At 43.2% G+C, this 15,297-nt stretch overlaps 1 long non-coding RNA gene across 2 annotated transcripts in view; it reads right to left on the bottom strand.

The window, feature by feature from the left end:
• The window catches only part of LOC112547565 (uncharacterized), a 231,552-nt gene that overhangs the window by 79,865 nt on the left and 136,390 nt on the right, over nucleotides 1-15,297 (bottom strand). The window lies entirely within an intron of this gene.

Genomic DNA, 15,297 nt, shown 5'->3' with positions numbered 1-15,297 from the left:
TCAGCTGCATACCAGTACCCCACAAAGAAAGAGAACAAATAGTACATAATTCTTCTCCTGTGTATGGGGTGAGATTTGTTGGAACCATTTCACAAATAAAGGATGTGTGTGCTCCACAAATACAGAAGATTCTCCACACTGTAACACAAGATTAAAAGTGGAATGGGAATCAGGACTCATGTTATTTCCTGGCTTTGTGTCTGACTTACTTCAAGGCTTTAAGGAAAGTCAGGGCTTGTCTATACTTGAAACATACAGCAGCATGGCTGCATCGCTGTAATGCTTCAGTGTAGACACTCACTCTACAGTAGTGGAATGAGTTTTCCCATCAGCACAGTTAATCCACTTCTCTGAGAGGCAGTAGCCAGCCTGCCAGAATTATTCTTGTTCTGTCGGCCTAGCACTATCCATACCGAGGGAGAAGGTCGGCTTAACTGCACTGTTCAAGGGTGTAGATTTTTCACACTCCTGAGCAATGTATCTGGGCCTATTTAAATTCTGAATGTAAACCTGACATTAAATATGGTTTTAGGTACCTAAGTAAAAGCCAGTTTGCTTTTCAGAGTTACTGAGCACTCACAGCTCTGACTGCAGTCAATAGGAGACTTTCTAGTGCAAAAACCATACTAAGGGTATTTTCTAACCTCCTTTACACCCCCATAAAAATAAAAATTGTATCCCCTCCTTTAAAAGGAAGGCGGTTCCTGTTAAAGAACTCCCACAATTTGGTCTCTATTCCTGGTTTTCATCTGCGTGCTGGTTGGCAAGTGTCTCTTCAATTCATTTCCCCATCTTTAAAATGGGGACAATACTATTTCTCCCACCCTTTGCTTGTCTTGTCAGATTAGACTAAATTTTTTAGAGCAACAACTGTCTCATGATTTGCACATAAACTCTGCCCCTTTTACACTTCAGAATTGCATCAAGGGACCCTACAAGTGCCCCTCCCCAATATACATCCAAGGGAGGCTTCCTTCAGTGCAAGTGCAGCAGAAGAAAGATGTAAAGCTGCTTCTTGAGGACCTTGTCACAAGCTTCAGCACAGCACATTAAGGTCCTGGTCTCAACTAGACCTTCTAGGTGCTATTGTAATACAAATAATAATGTCATCTTTAATTCAGATGTGCTCTGAGATCCTCACATGAAGATTACAACAAAGAATTGCAGAATTATTAGTGGCAGCAACTACAGTTAAAGTTGCAAAATAGTTTCCATTATAGCCCCTTACGGTCATAATTTTCCAAAACATTCATTATTGAGGCTGATTTTTTTCTATGCTTGGCCCCTGTTTGAAGGTTAAAAAACTGGCTGAAAATGTGAGCAAAATCGCTACAGCTGTTTTTGTGCTCTGGAACAGTGGGAAACAAACACATACACACACTTTCCCCATTGTAATACATTTCTAACCACATTTGTTTTTGAGCAGGGCTCCAGCAGAAACAGCTGAAGTTTGAAATGTGAAACTCAGCATTGGTGTTGTTCTTAATGAGGAGTGCATGCTAGACTGTGTCAAGGAAAGGCAGGGTTTTTTTTTTTTAAGTTATGACTGATTGAAAAGTCCCTTCTTATAATACTCAGAAGCATCTGCTGTGATTTTAACAGGGCTTAGTGAAGCCATCCCTTTCTGACATCACTATGTTTTTTTTTCTCTGCCCAAACTGGCAGGCCCAGGAGTTTCAGCTCTCAGGCTGCTGCCGTGATTATTTGCATGAGGGAGATTTTCAGAGAGATATTTATGCACTTAGCCTTGCTCCATGCTGCAAAGTGCAGAGAATCTTCTGTTGCCTCCCACTTAACTCAGTGGAGCAAGTGAATATGCAGCAGTTAGTAAAACTGGAACCATTAGAGTTAAAGAGCAAAATTATGTTCTTAGTTCAGATAAACTTTAAACTGCCGTGTGTAGCCGCGGGCAGTTCGTTCGAACTAAGGGGGGGATTTAAAAATGGCGGCCGGACGGGAACATGCAAATAAAGCCCGGGATATTTAAATCCCGGGCTTCATTTGCAACTCCAGTTGCCTGATTTGCCTATCTAGCTTGAATTAATGAGCTAGTGTAGACATACCCTCTGAGTCTTGCTGATCTTAAAATAAGGCAGCTAATCAAACGCAGCACTAATTAGAGATGACCATGAGCTGTAATGTTTGGCTCTAGTTATGGATTACCCCAGAAGATGGAGATATTTGAATCAGGTATCTTGAGTAAGGCCTATCTCTAGTGCTAAGGTACCATCTACTTTAAGGAACGAGGGTGGAAAAGAACTCAGGTGCAAGTTCTTGTCTCACACTTGAAAGCTGTGTTTCATTCAATAAATTGTCTTCTCCGCCCCAGCGAAACCCCACACAACAGGCCTTCTACTGGTAGAAATTGGCATAGCTCCATGGTTACCAGCAGTTGAGGAATGAGTCCACTTTCTGGTTTTCTTTAGAATTAGAATGAGCAGGGAGTTAAAAGAAGTAGACTGTCCCTTTCTCAACAGGCTTTTTCTTTTCTTTTCCCCAGGGAGAGACAGTTATTTTTCTTTGAAACTTAAATTCATTGTGCTCATAAGAAGGAACCTCATCTTTGATGCCCCCTTTGAACACAGCCCTTTGGATCACTCAGTAGGAGCTGTATAGGGCACTGCAAAAATTTCAGACTCCTGTAAGAATCATGGAGAATCAAGTTTAAAAAAATAATTATCCCAGTACAATGGGGTGTTTACATTGTTTTCTTTCCCTTTTCAAAATCAATCCAGGCCTCACTTCTCTTATTAAAATAACAGTATATACTTCATCTAGATTATCATTCTACATAGGTGCTGTACATATCACACACACAACTCTCTGGAAGTGTCCTAAAGAAGAAAAATATTAATAGTAAAGGTAGAGACCAGATCTAGGAAGCTGTTAAGAATCCTTTTTATCTGAAGTGCATCTTCTCTCAGCTGACCAAGGATACGTCTGCACAGTAGCGCTGCAGTCGAATTAAGCTACGCAACTTCAGCTTCATCAATTGCGTAGCTTAAGTCAAAATAGCTTAACTCGGTGTCAGCCGACGGTCAGGGCAGTGTGTGTGGGTGTGTCTCCTAAGTCTTTAGCTGCTAAGACACGAAGTCTCGTCGCAGCGGGCAGCCCAGAAGACTGAAAGGAGCCCCGAGAGTTTAACGTCTGTGACTTTACTGCTAGGACTGAGGTCCCATCGCAGAGGGTAGCCAAACAGGCTAACAGACACCCCAGTGTGTAGGAAGAGCTTATTACACTTCAGATTTTATCTGCTAGAACACGGGGGGGGGGAGTTCCTTCGCAGCGGGCAGCCCAGGAAAGGCTGAGAAGTGCCCCAGTGGACCCTATCACCTGGGAGTGACACAGATCCAAACGCCCAAGCGTATTATGCATTGCTTGTCAGCATTGCTTTCCTCCTTTAAGCCACAAAAATCTTTTTTTTTTTCCTTGGGGAAGCCAACTACAAGAGAGACCATTCAAGGTCCAGAGTTTCTACTGTATTTTATTCTAGTGACAAATAAACTAATATTAGACTCATGCAATGTATCAACCTGGCACCCACTTCTGATGTGTATTCAATCAAAGACTCAATCCTGCAATATTATTGTTCTCAGGGAACTTCCTTTTTTATTTTTCCGACTGTGCAGAAAGCCACGAAAATAGGAAATAAATTTGAATTCTTGTATTGATGTCTATCTGCGTCAACAGACAGCCTTAAAATGGTGTCAGAGTTGTTCATGCTGAAATCTGATAATTCAGATATCAACATTAATAATTCCTCCATTTGTCAATTTAGTAGAGCCATCAAGCTGATCAGCTGATTTGTAGGTTTGGACATAAACGGTAGATATTAGCAAAGAGGAAGGTGGGGCAGCTAGTTACTGCTAAGGGTTGTTGAGCTGTGGTGCAAGGAATGCAAACTCCCCTCAAGTTTTGAATCAACCTCTGACCAAGCCCAAAAAGAAGAGCTAAAGAGGAGGTGCATTCCTTCTTGAGTATGAAAAGCCGTAGCAGCCTCGGGGATTCCAAATGCCAGCACCATGAGAGCCATGGACCCAGCAGCCACTTACTCAGCTGCCCAGATCTCCACTGATGGCTTCTACAATGTATTTACTCATTGTCAGTACAAACATATTGGTGGCAAAATGGAATTTGGGACATTGCAAAATAAATTCAATTTAGTATCAGAAGCAGTATATTGCATAGAGAATACTGCACTGATTGGACTGTACTGCCGGGGGATGAATTCCTGCATACATCTGGGTTCCCTGACACATCATTAAGGTCAAATATGTCACTTAGAACACTTGTCCATTGTTATAAATATTGTTACTAAAGCAAACCACTGGCTGCTTCTCTGTAGGTAATAAGGTGTGGAAACAAGCCATAAAATATTCTGAAAAAAAATTAATCACAGTAATATACCTGCTTCTCCTTTCACTGACCTCAGTTTATATACTGGCAAATCCAGAGACTTCAACAGTTTTATTCCTCATTTAGTGCTAGGGCAGCTTTCCCTGTTGACTGTGGGAACTGATGTAAACAAAAGCAAAAGCAAACCCTTTCCAGGCCCATATGCGGGAGGGTGCGAAGGGTGTGAATACAGCCCCCCGTGGTCCTCCAACTAAGTATGAGGCTGGGGCACCATACTGCCCCAGTCTCCTTCCCCTGTGTTCTGGCTGGCCAGGGGAAGGCAGAAGCGGTGCATTGCCCCGGACTCCTCTTCTGAGCTCACGCTGGCAGGGGAAAGGCTAGGACTGATTCCCCCCTTTCCTCCCTCAGAAGCAAGGGCGGGGGCAGGGCTGGGCCATGGAGGCTAGGCAGCCACCGGCCCTTGCACCCAGGGCCGAACTGAGGCATGGGTGAGCTGGGCAGCTGCCCAGGGCGCCAACTGATGGGGGGCGCCTGATGGCAGCTGTAAGGGGCACGCAGCGTCCCTTGCAGCTACCATCAGACGCCGTGCGCCCAGCTCCCGCAGCGCCGGCCCCGCGGTGCCGGCCAGCAACGCCCTTCCCCCCCACGGCTGCGGGGCCCTGCACAGCCTGGCACGCACGCCAACAGTGCTGGCCAGGCCAGGCCAGGCCGGGCAGCGCACATGCCGTGCGCCCCAGGGGCGGACCCACGCATGCACCGTGCACCTGGGGGTGGTGCCGCGTGCCCGGGCCCAGGGTGCCAAAAGGGCTCAGGCCGGCTCTGCTTGCATCCCCCACTCAGAAATTCCTTGGTATGGGCCTGCATTCTTCTAAGTCCCTGGGCAAGGAGTGCTGCAAGAATCAGGTGCTGAGCTATTAGGTGAAAAAAGAGGTATCAAGAAGCATTCCTTCTGAGAGACCAGATGGCTCTATAGAGAGTCCCAGCTACATTCCCTCTGCTCAGAAGGATTACACCCATACTATATAGCCTCAAGAGAGGAGCACGGAAAGGGAGAAGATTGGTATGTGTGCTCTACTTCCTCCTGCACCCAAATTCCCTCCCAGACCTTGCACCTCTCACCCCTTCTCAGTGCTTTTCTCGAGAGCCACAACAGCAGTGGAGACAGCGTGAAGAGCCGGGGCAAAGTTGTTGAGCCAAAAAAAAGGGGGGGGGGGGCAGGGCTGCAAAGACCCAGAGAAAAGTTGTTAACCAAAAAAAAAAAAGCCATGTCCTGGGACGGATGTGCCAGCACATACTTTCTCCCAGCGCAGGGTTTTTTTTTTTGTTTTGTTTTGTTTTTTTTTCTCTCTCAACAGCTTTGCCCCAGCTCTTCAGGCTGTCTCCACTACAATTGACTGGAACAGGTTGGCCACCCCTGCCATAGTCAGTCCCTGGGAGCCAAGGCCAAGCATAAAATTGCAAGGCAGAAATGGAATACCAGAGCCAATGGTCTAGTTAAAGTGCATAGACAGGAGCCAGTGCCAAGGGTCAGCTCAGAGGTCAGGAACTGTAGGGGCAGGACAGAGGCAAGATTGGGTGCCAGGCAGGAGCAGCAGGAACAAGAAGGCTCAGTGGAGGTATGAAGATTGAGAGGCCTGGAAGCTTCCCCTCTGGCTTAAGAATCAATCTACTGGCCTCCGCAGCCAACCAGGCTGTGTGGTTAATCAGGCAGCCTGCTGCAGGCCCTGATTCCTGACAGTTACCCCAATATTGAGCCCAATAACTGATGACCTCAAGTGCTGAAGAATCCAACACTTCATTTGGCAGTTTTTTTCCTATGACTAATCACAACAGTTACTAGTAATTTATGAGTGAGTGGAACACCAATCAAAAGTGACAAAATTTTACAAGAATAATTTATTGACAGGCATGCAAGATCAAAAATATATTAAGAATGCCTTTAAATCTTTACGTGTTTGATGCTTTGGATAATAACTATGCAAACAGACATCCTTTTCTCTGCTTCTATTTGTCCTAACAGCAATAGTAAATATTAATCATTTTTGTTGTTTTGGAGTTGGATTTTTGTTTATTTGTTTTATTTCTTGTTTTTTGACTTTGTTTGGTTGGGCCTTTTTTATGTTTATATTGTTAAACAGCCATTTCTTTGGTGAATTTTTATACATTTGTTCCTCATCATTCAGGATCTCTGGAAGCATATAACATTTGGATGTAAAAACCCCTATTCTGGTTTTCATCTCTAGTGGACCCACAGTACTGTCAAACAATGACTTCAGCACTTTCTTCTCATGCATTCCATGGTTTTCATTCTGCCTTCTCTCCTGGTAGAGTGGAAGGCCCTCTCTCCTTGTAGTGGGAAATCATTCCCAGATGGAAGCATTCACAAGTACTCCTGCACATGTACAAAAAAGGAATCAAAACTGCAAAACAGTGCTGTGTGAGTAATTCCTGGGATGCCACAAATCACTAAGTTTGTCAGGTTTTGACCAGAAGGTGTGACTGAAAGGGGACCCGGGTGGCTCTGCTTAGCACTACTGACCTGGCCCAGTGCAACCAGCAACAATAAGTCCATTTGACAGGGCTGACTGGCTCCACTCAGCTCCCAGAAGCAGCAACATGTTCCTTTAAGCTTCTAAGAGAAGGGGGAGTTCCAAGGACTCTCGGCACACTGCCCTTGCCCCATGAGCTGGCTCCACAGCTCCCGTTGTCTGGGAACTATAGTCAATGGTAGCTGTGGTGATAGCAGTTGTGGAGGTAGTGTGCAGCCTTACCCAGTGTGGAGCCCCTTCCCACATGCTGCACCCCTCATTTCTGGCCCCACCTGCTTCCCAAATCTTTCAACCCCAGCCTCAAATAACGAGCAGGACAGGGGCAAAGGAGTTCAGTTTTGTATAATTAGGAAACTGGCAACCCTTAAAATATCATTTCCAGATATAATGATAGACTTTTATAGCACTTTACATCTTCAAGGCACTGTAAATGCCTTACAGATGCAGATGAATAATATATGTAATAAATATTAACAATGTCATCTTCACTAATGCTCTAGGTCAGAGTTGAGTTCATCAAAGACAGACAGAATAAAGGATTAGGTGGTATGTAAATGAAGAGACATTCAGAAAACTATCAATATCTTGCCTGTGAAGCAGCATGGCCTTGTGGTTAAGGCACTGGCCTGGCTCCCATGAGATCTAAGTTTCTTTCACAACTGTATCACAGACTGTGTGACCCTAAGCAATCTCTTTATGCCTCTATTCTCTATCTGCAAAGTGTATATAACTAATCGAGTGGGTTAAAAAAAAAGCAGGTAATGTGGTTTTGATCACATAGTGCCATGGTAAATTTTGGTAGAATGTTTCTGAAACTAAAAGTGTACAATTCCCCCTCCCCCAAAAAAGTTTTTTGAACATTGAAAATATTCTGAATTTGGGGGGGTTGTCTGTTTATTTCTTTGAGTTTAGTTTGTTTTGTTGGAAAAAATTAGGAATTTTTTAGGAGGGAGAATTTCCAATGAAAAATTTTTGGTCCTTTTTAGCCACCTCAAATCAGTCATAAAACTTGCATCAAGACAAACAGTAGGAAAGATGTAAGGATGTAGCAAAAGGAACCGCCTAGGGGTATGGATAATACCCAGCACAATGGGACCCCAGTCTCAACTGGGGCTATGAGACACAAATGGAATATAAACAATTCTATTATCATTATGAATGACAACAAGTATCAGAGGGATAGTTGTGTTAGTCTGAATCTGCATAAACAATGAATCTGCATAAACAATCTGTGGCACTTTATAGACTAACACAGTGGTCCCCAACCTTTTGAGGTTGTTGGGCGCCAGAGGGCGGGGACACTTGCGCGCCCGGGGGCGCCCCCCCCATAGCCGCTTGCCCGGGGCCGGGGTCCCCCCATAGCCATGCGCCCGGGGCCAGGGCCCCCCCATAGCCACGCGCCCGGGGCCGGCGCTTCCCCCCCCCCGCAAGCGTCGCGCGCCCGGGGCTGGCGCTCCTTGCAAGCGCCGCGCCATGTGCCCAGGGCCAGGCCAGCCCCGAGCACCTGGCGGGCGCATGCAAATGCCCCCGCGGGCGCCATGGCGCCCGCGGGCACCGTGTTGGGGACCACGGGACTAACCGATTTATTGGAGCATAAGCTTTCATGGGCAAAGACATACATTTGACGAGGTGGGTCTTTGCCCAAGAAAGCTTAAGCTCCAATAAATGTGGTAGTCTATAAGGTGCCACAGGACTCCTCATTGTTTATAATTATGAATGACAGATTTAGATTATTGTAGTTCATCTAGTATCCACGAGACTGTGCTAGTGAGATTCTTAGAAATCCCACTCTCTGACGCAGTGACTGTGGCCTGCCATTTCAAGTGAGGAACCGCAGATTTACTCCCACCAATAGACACCCACCCACCAGCCCAATGCACTTTCCCTTCTCAGGTGCCAGCCACCCTCCACCACCAACCTGACACTCAAACTGGCAGCAGCCGAACAGGAGCTGGGACCTACATGCTCTAGTTAAAAGACTACTGCACCACCACTGGCAGCACCACGCATGCACACACACATACAGCTTATTGTTGCTGGTTGCACTGTGCCAGGTTTGAGGGGAGAGGGGTCCACTTGTAAAACAGGAAAGCAAGCCATTGCAACGGGCAGTCAGCATGGCAGTAACGAAACCAGCAAGAATGGTCAGAAAGCCAGCCAGATGGCAACCCTTGCTTCAAACTGGCTGTGCTGTGACACCCCGCCCCTCCCATCCTGGCTCCACAGCCTGTGCTCTGGAGCTTGACCCTGCCACGTGCTGAGCCCTTCACTGGAAGTTGTACACGCCATACAGCTCACAGGATCAGGCTTTATTGTCTCGGTCATTCTTGATGTTCATGGCAGTGAGCAGGCCCAGGCCTGGAAGCCAAATTTGTGAGAGAGACGCTCATTCCCCATGAGTAGTCCCATTGAGATTCAAGCTCAAGGTCTCCATGTGGCCTACACGCCTGGAACCATTTCGCATGCCATGGTTTTTATAGTAACATCAGCACTTACTAAATAAACAGCAACACTTAGCAATTACCAAGAAAGCAACCAATATTTTTACACCCATCTCTTGGTACAATTATGATATGGAGAAGAGGGAAAAAAAACAAAAACAGCTTCTCTGATGAGATCAGATAAACAATTTGAGTAACTTCTTTATATGCCAGAAAACGTCATGCTTCATATTCCAAGGAAACTACCGGTATGAGTACAGTATGGGACAAATTCAGTGCCCCACCTGTGTGGGCAGACTGAGAGCTGGGAGAGTCTGTGAATCTTCTTCCCTAACTATTTGATCTGAGGAAGTGGGTCTGGCCCACGAAAGCTCATCACCTATTAAACCATCTTGTTAGTCTTTAAAGTGCTACACAGTCCTGTTTTTTTGTTTCAGCTCCCCTAACTAGAGTATAGAGGCTACTCCAGCCAAATGGATGGAGTGGCTTACACAACGCCTGTATGCATACGCCTCTACCTTGTATTGTGAGGGAACTACAGCAGATTTGCATCCCCTTCCTGCTTACCCACTTCCTAATTTTAGGCAATGCAAAAAAAAAAAAAAAAAATCAACACCACAGATGTAGTTGATAAACTGAAAGCAAAAAATTATGAATGAAAGTTTAGTTCAGATCTTTGGCCTAAATTGCTATTAAAACAATCTAGCAGAGTTGCGCCATATTTTATAATAGCTATATGATGCTCTCTCATGCTCTCAAATGGCACCTTAACATTTTCCTGTACCCAAGGATTCAAAGTGTTATTTGTTACCCACAGACTCTTGGATGGATCAAGCTCAAATCTTCCCTTTTGGTGACAAACCACTCACAGGCTGAATTCATGCAGAGATACTTCTGGCATAATATATTACTTCTGACTTATGACACATGACTTTTTTAAACACAATATTAAAAACAGAAACTGAAATACTCCAAACACAGACTGCATTTTTTTGAAAGCTGATACTAAACATAACAGTAAATGAACCCATCTGAAAGGTTGCAGTTGCTTTCATATAAAAACATTTTCTACCAGGAAATGGAAGTAGAATGTTGAACTAAGCATTAACTTGAAAGAACTAGCCACAGATTCCAATAGCTGCATTATCCTTTAAAACAAAAAGCAAAGCTTTTTATGAGAGTGGGTAGCTCTGGTTTCATAAAAAGGGTATTATGGTGACATGGTAAAATGACATGAAAAGCCCAGTATTTTGGATACTCCTCTTAACCCCTTTTTAGCTTTCACACTCGGGCTATGTCTAGACTGCAGGCTTCCTTCAAGAAGAAGCTTTTACAGAAGAGATCTTCCAAAAAACTTCTTCCGAAAGAGAGCATCCACACTGCCAATCTGCTTTTTCGAAAGATAGTGTCCACACTGAATGGACACTCTCTCACATTTCAGCTGTGATTACTACAGACAGAGTGGCCACCAGGGCACCTGTGCTTTTTCCTCTTTCCTCTTTTTTCAAAAAGACTCCCTCTTCCCTGTCCACTCAGGCCTTTTTCCGAAAGAACTCTTTCGGAAAAAGACTTTTCTCATATCGAAAGAGGTTTACTGATGTCAGAAAAACCCTTCTGTTTTTTCAAAAAAAAATTTCGAAAGAACATTGCAGTGTGGACATAAGTGAAATTTTTTCAGAAAACTGGCCATTTTTCCGAAAAAACTCTGCAGGGTAGATATATCCTCTGACACAGCAATTTTACTAACACAACCAACCCAATTAATTAAATTTCTGATTATGTGTTATATATTATTTGTATTATAGCAACACAGACAAGCCTCAACTGAAGTCATGGTCCCTTTGTGCTAGGCACTGTACAAACATGAGAGAAAGTCTCTGTTCCAAAGAGTTTAGAATTTAAAGAGTACCAGGACAGACAAAGGTCAGGAGGGTAAACAGAGGCACAGGGAAATGAAATGACTTGCTCACAATCACACAAAAGATTAATGACAGAGTCAGGAATACTGTACTGAGTATAGTGCTCCAGTGGCTGTTAACCCTTTCAGACTACTGTACCCCTTTTAGATGTCTGATTGGTTTGCATTCCCCCAACTTTCACCTCACTTAAAAACTACTTGCCTACAAAATCAGACGTAAAAATACACAAGTATTGCAGCATACTATTACTGGCAAATTGCTTGTTTTCTCAGGTTACCATATAACTATAAAATAAATCAACTGGAATATAAATATTGTACTTACATTTCATAGAATCATAGAATACAAGAACTGGAAGGGACCTCAAGAGGTCATTGAGTCCAGTCCCCTGCCCTCATGGCAGGACCAAGCACCATCTAGATCATGCCTGATAGATGTCTAGCCAACCTGCTCTTATATATCTCCAGTGATGGAGATTCCACAACCTTCCTAGGCAATTTATTCCAATGTTTAACCATTCTGGCAGTTAGGAAGTTTTTCCTAACGTCCAGCCTAAACCTCCCTTGCTACAATTTATTTCAGAGTAAAGCATACAGGGCAGAACAGACAAGTTATTGTCTGCATGTAATTTTAGTTTGTACTGCCTTTTCTAGTGCTTTTTATGTAGCCTGTTATGAAATGAGACAAATATCTAGATGAATTGATTTACCTCCTGGGAGACATCTGTGTACCCCAGGGGAACGCACAACCGTGGTTCAAAACCATTGCTAGAGCCTACACTTCCTCCCAATCAACCAGTGCCTGTGATCTGGACACATTTGCTTTGCTTGGAAGTACTGAAAGGGTTACATTACACATTGTCCTCCACGTTCAACCTGATTCTTTCATCACTAAATATAAAAAACAAGAACATAAAAATGAACTTGGCATATAGTGTTATTTGCAGGTTTGCCAACTTCCAGAGTCATCAAGTGTGACATAGCATTATTAGTAAACATCCTGAATATAAAATCAGAGGTGATTTAATCTGGCTTTCTGCCATCCTACCGGCTGTCATCTTGACACCATGTAAATAATACATTACTTTATGGCTAAACTACTTTTGTGTCCCATGCTGAGATAAAAAAATACAGCACATGGTATTATTATTAGCCACATCTTAGCCACCTTGGAAATGTGTGAGATGAGCATTGACATTAATCCAAATGTGTTCTGCTCTCCAATTTCAAACACTTCATTAAGCTGAAAGGAAAACCACGCATCCACAGTGATTAAAATCAGTGACATGCTGATTTACATTTCACTCCCATTAAATGTCAGCCTCCTAATTAAGATTGTTGCTTAATAACAGAGTTTGTAGATAGATGCAAGATTTTTGAACATTAGGGTTTTCTCAGAATAATAATGTTGTTTGAAAAAGGCCACAGCTTTGGAGGGAACTTGTAGACCAAAACAAAAAAAAACAACAAAAAATCATAACTCCAGCCTTTTAAAAGTACAACTAACTAATTAAAATCCTCTGCTAGCATTAGACTGGCTGCTTTCCTGTCTCAATCACGTAAGAATGTAAATCTATTGACATCATCAGGGCATGCTCATTAAAGTGAATTTGTGGTTTTCACTGGGGAACATTGTAAACAAAGATAGGTACAGCTGATAATCTATGTCACCTCTTTCCTGCACTAGTTATCTTTTTCATGTAAATGTCACATATCCTGAGCTGAAGTAAATACAGGTAGCAACATCTTATGCATTCTGTTTTCATAGCCACATCTTAAACAAGGTTATGTCTTTAAATCAGTGGTTCCCAGCCAGTGTTGCAAATACCGAAACAGAATCTTCTGATTGGTATTCTGGCTCCATATTAGGGAAAGGGGTAGAAGTGGCGTACATTTTCCCTACACATTGGGCACAACATGGTGGTAGGAACTTTGCTTGTCTCTCTCCTGCTAAGTAGTGCTGCTACCCCAGTAATATCAGAACAGGGTCAGCAACTCTTGACTTTCCATCAAGAAGCAAAGCAATGGCTTCAAAATAAGAAGAGACAACATAAAAATAACCAGGCTAATTAAAAATAAATAGGGATTTCCAGCATCTAAGTCTGCAAGATAGTTAAGCTCCACTGTCTCTTTCTAATGTCCTGAAATGCAGTGGGAGAGACTCAAAACTACAAATACACAGTTCAATATTCCTAACTTGATCTACAAAAATGATAATGCATGTAAAAGGGATGATCATATTCAGTAGATTGCAACCTTTCCAAAGATATCTCACATTAAGTATCTCGCATAAAGCCTATTCCAGTTATGTCATATTCATAAGCATATTTCCATAAATAATATGGAATGCCTGATCACATTTTACATCACAGTGCCCCTTAAAACCCTGAAATAACACGTTAGCATATATGTATTAGCCAAGCTTTTCTCCTGATTGAAGAGAGCTGTAGCAACACAAGCACCCTGGTGGGAAGAGTTCACTGCAGGGGGAAGGATATTGTGACCTAGGGCAGTGGTTTTCAAAGCAGGCCTATCCACATAAGCCACTGGTGGGCCTGTGACCTTTGTTTATCTAAGTGTCCATAGTCATGGGACCTTGCAGCTCCCATTGGCTGCAGTTCCCATTTCCAGCCAAGCAGAGATGTGGGAAACAGCATGGTGGGCCGTTTGAAAGGTAGGATTCAAATGGTCATAAGAGAGAGCATTCTTTTCATTCTTTTTAAAACTGCGTTTGCTTAGAATCTGACTGCCCTTTGATTTCCGGACAATATATTATTACTAACAGACACATAACCAGCATCATCTGGGATTACCTGGCACTTTATATATATGCTCATTCCATTAATCTCTTCATATGCAGACTCTCCCTTTTCATTTTTAGTAGTAGTTCATCAAGTGGATGTGAAAATAAAAATGGAGTTAATATTAGAGGTTCAAAAACCTAGCATAATTTGTATTAAAAATGTTCAACGTACTATAGAGCCGTACAGTGAAAGCTTGGATATCTGGTACTTTGTTAACTGGAAAACTTTGTTAATCAGCATTGCCCCCAGCCACAATACCGCCACATCATCAGGCATTCAAACCTGACTCTCGGTTGCCCAGCCAGCTGTTGTGGGGTTTCTGGACAGCTGGTACTGCCAGCTGACATCAAGTGCCTCCTTCCCCTTCAGCCTGCATTGAACTGCCAGGAGCCAGCCAGTAAAGGGCAAAGGGGCAGGGGCAAAGTAATAAGCTTTATTATCCCACACATTCAATGAATCAGTAAACCCCATTCCCCAAGAGTGCCAGATAACAAAGCTTCCACTGTGTGTATGTGTATATGTTGTGTGCATTAATTATATATATATTAATTAATAATAATTAATATTATATAGATATAGATATATACAAACTGTACTTATGGCCTCAAAGGAAAGGAAAGGAAAGGAAAGGAAAAGTTAAGCCATTACTCTTCTCCACCAAGACACACCAGGCATGTCTCACTATTACCACATCTGCTACAGTCTATGCACAGTCTCTCTTGCACCAGTAAGAATGCCAGTCATCCAGCACCTCCTTTTTCAGACTGCCCATCCTGCCATCATCAGACCAGGCCTTTCTGCATAGCTCTGGGAAGCCACATTCCCTGAAGTTTGTAAATGTGTGTGTCAAATACAATGCAGGAAAGTATTTGACTTTAAAAAACAAAAAGTTTGTTTCTGAAAGTGACAGACTCGATCTTTTTCAGCAAAAGGAAACCACTGTGACAGGAAAAATGTACCATTTCCTCTTGAACAGACTTATTGTCAGTGCAAGAGACTCATGTTTATCCAGACACTTTGCTATGTTGACACTTTCATGTGCACACACAGACACATGCTGTGAAATGGACCTTTACATTTTAAGTAGCATAAATAGGACATGATGGTGCTGATGACAGGTAAGTCAGGCTATTGTATAATGAGGGCTTTTCTAATAAACCAGTAAGCCAGTTCTTGTGGCTGATGAGCCTTGCTCTTTTTAAAGATTAGTAAGAATTTGCCAGTTGTTC

The sequence above is a fragment of the Pelodiscus sinensis genome, chromosome 3, assembly GCF_049634645.1.
Source record: "Pelodiscus sinensis isolate JC-2024 chromosome 3, ASM4963464v1, whole genome shotgun sequence".
Taxonomy (NCBI): Eukaryota; Metazoa; Chordata; order Testudines; family Trionychidae; genus Pelodiscus; species Pelodiscus sinensis.
The sequence above is the reverse complement of the archived record's forward strand: the minus strand, read 5'-3'. Positions and strand labels throughout refer to the sequence as shown.